Source organism: Bison bison, unplaced genomic scaffold (genome assembly GCF_000754665.1).
Source record: "Bison bison bison isolate TAMUID 2011002044 unplaced genomic scaffold, Bison_UMD1.0 scf7180017864526, whole genome shotgun sequence".
In the NCBI taxonomy this organism is placed as follows: domain Eukaryota; kingdom Metazoa; phylum Chordata; class Mammalia; order Artiodactyla; family Bovidae; genus Bison; species Bison bison.
In genome coordinates, this window is record NW_011495077.1 from 3,821,449 (window position 1) to 3,829,528 (window position 8,080).

Consider the following 8,080-nt stretch of genomic DNA (forward strand, 5'->3'; position numbering starts at 1 on the left):
CTAAAGCTGAAACTCCAGTACTTTGGCCACCTCACGCGAAGAGTTGACTCATTGGAAAAGACTCTGATGCTGGGAGGGATTGGGGGCAGGAGGAGAAGGGGCTGACAGAGGATGAGATGGCTGGATGGCATCACTGACTCGATGGATGTGAGTCTGGGTGAACTCCGGGAGTTGGTGATGGACAGGGAGGCCTGGGGTGCTTCGATTCATGGGGTCGCAAAAAGTCGGACACACTGAGCGATTGAACTGAACTGATGGTTCTGAAGCAGGAGCAATTTTGCCCACCAGGGGACAGTTGGCAATATTTAAAGACAGGTTTTGTTTTTGAACTGTTTGGTTGTTGGTGGGATATTGATCTTGTTTTGAAGTTTCAAATACAGGTTTTTCCCCAAAGATCTGTGTTCTGTCCTCTCCTTTTGTCTTGAAATTTAAGTCAGTAAGCCATATCTACTTGCTACTTTGTGCTTCACCAAAAAGGACAGGACATGGGTCTGGGCTTATATAGTCTTACAATTTACATATGCCTACAAATAAAACTAGATTAAAAATGCCTATGATGCCAAATGTTGTTTTAGGGGTATAAGATGCTGGAAGGCTACTGGAGGGTGTGTTACACCACCCATGAGGATCCAGGGAGGCTTCTTATGCTGGATTTTGAAAGAGAAGGCAGACTGAATGACTGAAATGACTGAAAAAAACTATTCCGCTCTTGTCGAACCTTTTCATCAAGAGGTGGACTTCCAGTCCCTGAAAACCTGAATGGGCCTTTATGATTGCTTTGAGAAGCAGAATCTAGCAAAAATGGAAAGGGGGTTCAAGAAAGAGGGGACATATGTATACTTATGACTGATTCATGTTGACATATGGCAGAAACCAACACAATATCTTAAAGCAATTATCCTCCAATTAAAAATAAATAAATTTTTTGAAAAGACACTAGCAAAAGCAATGCTGCATGACTTCTGAAATTAGGTCATAAAAGATGATGTGCCCTCCTCCTGGCTCTGTCTCTCCTGAGACACCAACCCTTCTGGAGCCACCATGTGAGAAGTCTGGCTACCCTGGACACCTAAGCTACCATGCTGGAGAGAAGACAGAGAGGGAAGAAGGGGAGAGAGACATGCCTGAGGATCCCCAACTGTTTCAATCCCTGCCTATGGGATTTTTCCCAGCCTGAGCTTTAGACACATGGAGAGGAGCCTCCTTCATTATTAGGGATGACTAGTTCATCCCCTGGAGAATGAAATGGCAACCCACTCCAGTGTTCTTGCCTGGAGAATCCCAGGGACGGGGGAACCTGGTAGGCTGCCGTCTATGGGGTCGCACAGAGTCGGACACTACTGAAGCAACTTAGCAGCAGCAGCAGCAGTTCATCCCCAGCCACGGTCTGATGACAGCTATAGTTGACCCTTGAACAACATGGGGGTTAGGAGAATAGAGTTAAAAATCTGCCTATAACCTATAATTATTCCTCCAAATTTAAGGTTTCTCCATATCTGCAGTTCAACCAAACATGAATCATGTAGAGTTTACTATTGAAAGAAAAATCCTCATGAAAGTGCACCCGTGCAGTTCAAACCTACATTGTTCAGGGTCAATGATACTTGAGACATCCTGACCAAGGACTGAACTAAATCCACAGAACTCTAAAAGTTAACAATAAAGCGACCATTGTTGCTTTAAGCCACTAATTTTGAGGTCATATGTTACCCAACAATAGCTAACTGTAGCACCAGATGTGTGAGAAAGAGCATTCCAGGCAAAGGGCCCAGTCTGGGTATTTTTCCCTTTCGGTTTGCTTTCTCTGTTTTCAACTGTCCTTTTTATGCAGATGACTTCTAGCTGCAACTCCAATCCTCACTGCTCCCAAACTGATGTGCCATAGAACCAACTGCTTACTGGACAGCTCTATCTAAGTATCCTACCAAACCACCGACTCAACATATCACAGAGGGAACTCAAAATGATATCCTAGGAACAGGTTTTCCTGTGTTCAGTATTTTTATTAATAGCACCATCATGGTTACAGTCACCTAGACTGTTCACTTTGGTGTTTTCATTGATTTTTTTCCCTTCAACCCAAATTTGATAGCTATCCTTTCATGGGCTTCCATGGTGGCTCAGACAGTAAAGAAACTGTCTGCAATGCAGAAGACCCAGGTTCCATCCCTGGGTCAGGAAGATCCCCTGGAGAAGGAAATGGCAACCCACTCAGTATTCTTGCCTGGAGAATCCCATGGACAGAAGAGCCTGGAGGGCTACAGTTCATGGGGTCACAAAGAGTCAGACATGACTGATATAATCCTTTCTTATATCCTGTAATTCTACTTCCATAATACAGATGATCCTGAACAACATGAGCTTAAACTGTGCGGGCCCATTTATACATGGATTTATTTCAATAACAGATACTATAGTACTACACAATCCTAGGTTGGTTGAAACCATGGATATGGAGATGGGGAGTCAACTATAAACTATATGTGGATTTTCAACTGCAGCAACCATTGCATTGTTCAGAGGTTAACTGTATTTTGTTTCAGCACTGCTGCTGCTGCTGCTCCTTCTAAGTCACTCAGTCGTGTCCAACTCTGTGCGACCCCATAGACGGCAGCCCACCAGGCTCCCCCGTCCCTGGGATTCTCCAGGCAAGAACACTGGAGTGGGTTGCCATTTCCTTCTCCAATGCAGGAAAGTGAGAAATGAAAGTGAAGTCGCTCAGTCATGTCCAACTCTTAGCGACCCCATGGACTGCAGCCCACCAGGCTCCTCCATCCATGGGGTTTTCCAGGCAAGAGTGCTGGAGTGGGGTGCCGTTGCCTTCTCTGCTGTTTCAGCACTACCATCACCATATTTTTGTACCTACTTCAAGTCTGGATCCTTCACATGGCCCAGACCAATACCTCCAGACTGGTCACCAGTTTCCTCCATTCTCTGCTGCCATGATGGTTTCTTAGCACAGAGCAGCTCTGATCATGTCATGGTTTGCTCACAAGCCTCCAGTAACCTATTATTCCTTCTCCCTTACTCCAAATGTCTTGTCAGTGTATGGAAAAAATAAGAAAAAAACAAATAAGGAAGATGTAAGGCTTCTGATTTGAGCAGATGATGAAATGATACACAGTTTGGAGGGTAAGGAAGGCATATGAAAAAGTAGAAAGCCTTCTGTATTTTCTGTCAGTCTCCACTCACCCCAGCATTGTTTCCGATATTCCTGGGAATTTGTCTCCTGCCTGGGTCATATTCCTCCTAGTCACTAGTCATTCGCTCTTCCATCTATATGACCAGCTTAGGGTGGGACTGGAGAGCAGTTCTGGGGAGAGTGTGGAACCAGTCTTGAATGGTAGCTGAAGGTTAGGGAATAGGAATGGTCTGCAGTGTCCACACAAGTGTCTAGCCCAGCCATTGGAACAAGATCAGTGCCAGACGGGCATAGCAAAGAGTCAAGAGCAAGATCAGGAGCAAATACAACAGGTCTGAAGCCAAGGAAAGTGTGGGCAGAGGGTGCGAGTGTAGGCACAGGGTACTTGCCTGCGGTGGAGCAGAGAGGTGGTGGGGATGAGGGGGGAGTTAATCATAGGCTATGAAACAGTGAGGTGGGTGAGATCCACTGCTTAAGGTGTCAGGCTGGGCCCTTTCTGGGGAATCTATACATGCTCTTTCCTCTCTGTTTTAAAGTAGAAGCTTCAAAAAAGTACCTGTGTGCATGCGTGCATGCTAAGTCGCTTCAGTCGTGTCCGACTCCGTGTTACCGAGTCGTTGGCATTCAGTCATGTCCGACTCTGTGCGATGCTGTGGACTGCAGCCCACCAGGCTCCTCTGTCCATGGGATTCTCTGGGTAAGAGTACTGAAGTGGGGTGCCATGCCTTCCTTCAGGAGAGCTTCCTGACCCAGGGATCAAACCAGTGTCTCTTACGTCTCCTGACCCCATCCTTATTTTTGTTGGATAAAAGGACTGAGTGGTTGGCATTAGCAGAGCAGTGCAAAAAAGATAAGAAGTGGGATGGCGGCAAACTGCCAGGAGGAGAACCGATCAGCAGGCTGGTCAAGCATTCCAACTTTTTTTGTGTGTTAGTTGGGGTGTAGTTGCTCTACAGTGCTGTGTTCATTTCTGCTGTACAGCAAAGTGAATCCACTACACATATATCTCCTCTTTTTTGGATTTCTTTCCCATTTAGGTCACCACAGAGCACTGAGTAAATTTCCCTGTGCGATACAGCAGGATCTCACTAGCTATCAGTTTTATATATATTAGGGTCTATATGTCAATCCCAATCTCTCAGTTCATCCTACCTCCCCCTCCTTGGTGTCCATCCATTTGTTCTCGATGTCTATGTCTCTATTTCTGCCTTGCAAACAGGTTCATCTGTACCATTTTTCTATATCCCACAGATTCAAGCATTCCAACTTCTAAGATCAATCATCTGTTCCATAGTTCTGGTATCTTCAACAATTTTAAGAAATGAAAATAAGCGGTCCTCCTTTGGTTGAGTAGGTCCTAGGGAGTTCCAATATGGAGCACCCAATATTGATTATGACTGTGTCAGACTGTCTGAGGCAGGAAGATCTTGCAGGAGACTTTGTACAGGCCATGACAAAGGTTGTCCTGAAAAATGACAACCTTGGAAAGCCTGAGGTTAGCAAGAGCTATACAGATGGTGGTGGGAGCCATCCTTCCCAGGGTGGGATTGTTGTTCAGTCACTAAGTCATATCCAATTCTTTTCGACCCCATGGACCAGGGGTTACAAGCCACCTGTGTTTCCCAAACCCAAGCTAGGAAGGAAATTACCAGGCTCCCTTGTCCTTCACTATCTTTTGGAATTTGCTCCAAGTCATGTTCATTGAGTCAGTGATGCTATCTAGCCATCTCATCCTCTACTACCCACTTCTCCTTTTGCCTTCAATCTTTCCTAGCATCGCAGTCTTTTCCAGTGAGTTGGCTCTTTGCATCAGGTGGCCAAAATATTGGAGCTTCAGTATCAGTCCTTCCAATGACTATTCAGGGTTGATTTCCTTTAGGATTGACTGATTTGATCTCCTTGCAGTCCAGGGAACCCTCAAGAGTCTTGCCCAGCACAATTTCAAAGCATCAATTCTTCAGAGCTCAGCCTTCTTTATGATCCAACTCTCTCACTTCTGTACATGACTACTGGAAAAACCATAGCTTTGACTATTCGGACCTTTGTCGGCAAAGTGATGTCTCTGCCGTTTAATAGGCTGTTTAGTTTTGTAATAGTTTTTCTTCCAGGGAGCAAGCATCTTTTAATTTCATGGCTGCTGTCACATCCACAATGATTTTGGAGCCCAAGAAAATAAAATATGTCACTACTTCCACTTTTTCCCCTTCTATTTGTCATGAAGTGGTGAGACCAGATACCCTGATCTTAGTTTCTTTAATGCGTGGGGTAGGACGAGTATTTCAGTCATTTAGTACTCACCAATGGCTTGTAGCTGAGTTCCTACTGTGCTGCATCCTACACCAGTCTAGGGAAATAAGGGAGAAATAGCACAATCTCTGGCGTCAAGAAACTGTGTATTCAGGAAGTCAGATCAATAAAAGGTGATTTCAGTGCAGCATGAGGCAGGCAGAGAAGCAGCAGGTAGGACACCTACCTCTGACCTGGGTATCAGTGATGACTTCCTGGAGAGAATCTTGATTATTTGTTGAACCCAGGAAACCACCCGTGTTCCCCAAACCCAAGCTAGAAATTTCTCAGCACAAAAATTTGGCACCAGATTTGGTCTTTGAATTTTAGGAATTTAGGATGTCCTTGACACTTCAGGGAGAGCTCATGCCAGCAGTTACAGGCCAGGAGGTCTCAAAGTGGCTGCACCATTGCAGATCTCTGGCTGAGTGGCTTGCTCTAGGTGATATGTCCCTCCACTGGTAAGCATGGCCAGCTTGAGCTCACAGTGGCTGGACACCTGATTTTCAAAGAACTTGGGCTCACAAGCAATTGCAGAGCCCACACACCTAGAACCCTTACTCCCCAACAAGGGAAGCCACCACAGCGAGAAGCCTGAGCACTGCACCTAGAGAGCAGCCCCTGCTCACCACAACTAGAGAAAGCCCTCACACAGCAACAAAGATCCAGCGCAGCCAAAAATAAATTAAAAGGCAAAAGAAATTGAGCTCACAAACATGTGAGTTGGTAAGCACCCATACCCTCCATCCCCAGAAATCTGAGGGCAGCCACTGGGTTGAGAGCAGAATTAAATGAAGGCGGGCCTGAATGAATGGCCCACCGTGCATTCCTCACACACCAGCACAGCTTCTAGCTCTTTCCTAGCTCCCCACCTGGCCCAAAGCAGGAACAGCTGCTCGCCTGACAGGTCAGAGTCCAGAATATTTGCTGGGCCGCATTTTACTGCCGAGCAGGGTTTTGTGTGTGTGTGTGTGTGTGGGTTTCAGCAGGTTGACTGTTCTTTAAAGGCACCCACCCGGGTTCCACTTTCTGTCTTTTTCTTCCTGCCTTGGTCCTAGGAAAGTCTTGGTCTTTGGGGCCAATTGTGCTGTGCTTCCCTATGTGGTGGGCAGACTCAGGATAAACCTGGCCACAGCTCTCTCCCTGAATAGGTAAATGAGCAAATCAGATCGGGCTCCCTCAGTCTTTGGCCTGTGTACCTGCATTTGCTCCCTCTAGATTTAAATTCAAGAAGAGGAGAAATAGGAGATCTTGCATAGACCTCAGGCATCTCATACAAACATCCTTGCACCTTCATCTTCATGTCTGCTTCTTCATCTGTATGTCCGCCACTAATAAGGTTAATTATTATTTTTTAAATATTTTATTTTTATTTATTTGGCTGTGCTGGGTCTTAGTTGCAGCATGTGAGATTTTTGATCTTTGTTGCAACATGTGAAATCTAGTTCCCTGACCGAGGAGTGAACCTGGACCCCCTACATTGGGAACATGGAGTCTTAGCCACCGGACCACCAGGGGAGTACCAACAAGGCTAATTAAATGGCACTTTCTAGCATTCACCCTGCTATTCTTCCTTATATGGGATCCAAAGAGGCAGGTTGATTGTCAGTATGGTATTTTAGTTTTGTTGGGTCCCTGTCTATAATACCATTATAATATTTATAATTTCACTGAAACCTTAGCCCAAACTTTTAAGGGTGAAGGTAAGATAGAGCCTTCTGTTTATGGGCACATTGGATCAAAGCCTAAAATCCTTGAGATCCTCCCAGGCATATTGGCCCAGCTTCAGAAAAACAGCAGTAAGCAGACAGATTGGGCAGCTTGGGGCCCGGGGTGAGAGTACCAGCCTTGCCCTCAACTCTCCAGGGGCAGGAGGCTGTGCCAGGTGTTCAGCTTCTCCTAGAGCATGATGCATTGTGGCATGAGTCTGGCAAGGTCTTCAGCTGGGAAGCCTGGATCAACTGGTCCCAGGGAGGTGGATATGTATGCAGAGAAGGATGGAAGGGCAAGAGTCATGCAAGTCTTCCTTGGACTAATCTCTGAGGCCCCTTTTACTCCTGGATGAATCCTGGCCAAAAAAGTCATAGTAGGCCAATGGCCCCCTCTATACCTTATCCCTGGAATCTGTGAATATGCTATGTGGCAAAAGGGACTTTTTGTGTAATTAAGGTTACTACCATTTTTAATTAATTAAGATTTGATTAAGGTTATGTATCTTAAAATGGGATGATTATCCTAAATTATCCAGGTGGGCTCAATGTAATCATATAAGCCCCTAAAATAGAATCTTTCCCAGCTGAAGAGAGAGAAAAAGATGGTAGAAAAGATAAGGCTTTTGAGAAAGATTTGAACTTCTGTTACTGGCTTTGAAAATGAAGGGGGCCATGAGCCAAGGGATATGCTGCTAAGTCTTCAGTCGTGTCTGACTCTGTGCGACCCCATAGACGGCAGCCCACCAGGCTTCCCGGTCCCTGGGATTCTCCAGGCAAGAACACTGGAGTGGGTTGCCATTCCTTTCTTCAAAGCATGAAAGTGGAAAGTGGAAAGTGAAAGTGAAGTCGCTCAGTCGTGTCTGACCCTCAGCGACCCCATGGACTGCAGCCTTCCAGGCTCCTCCATCCATGGGATTTTCCAGGCAAGAGTACTCAGTGG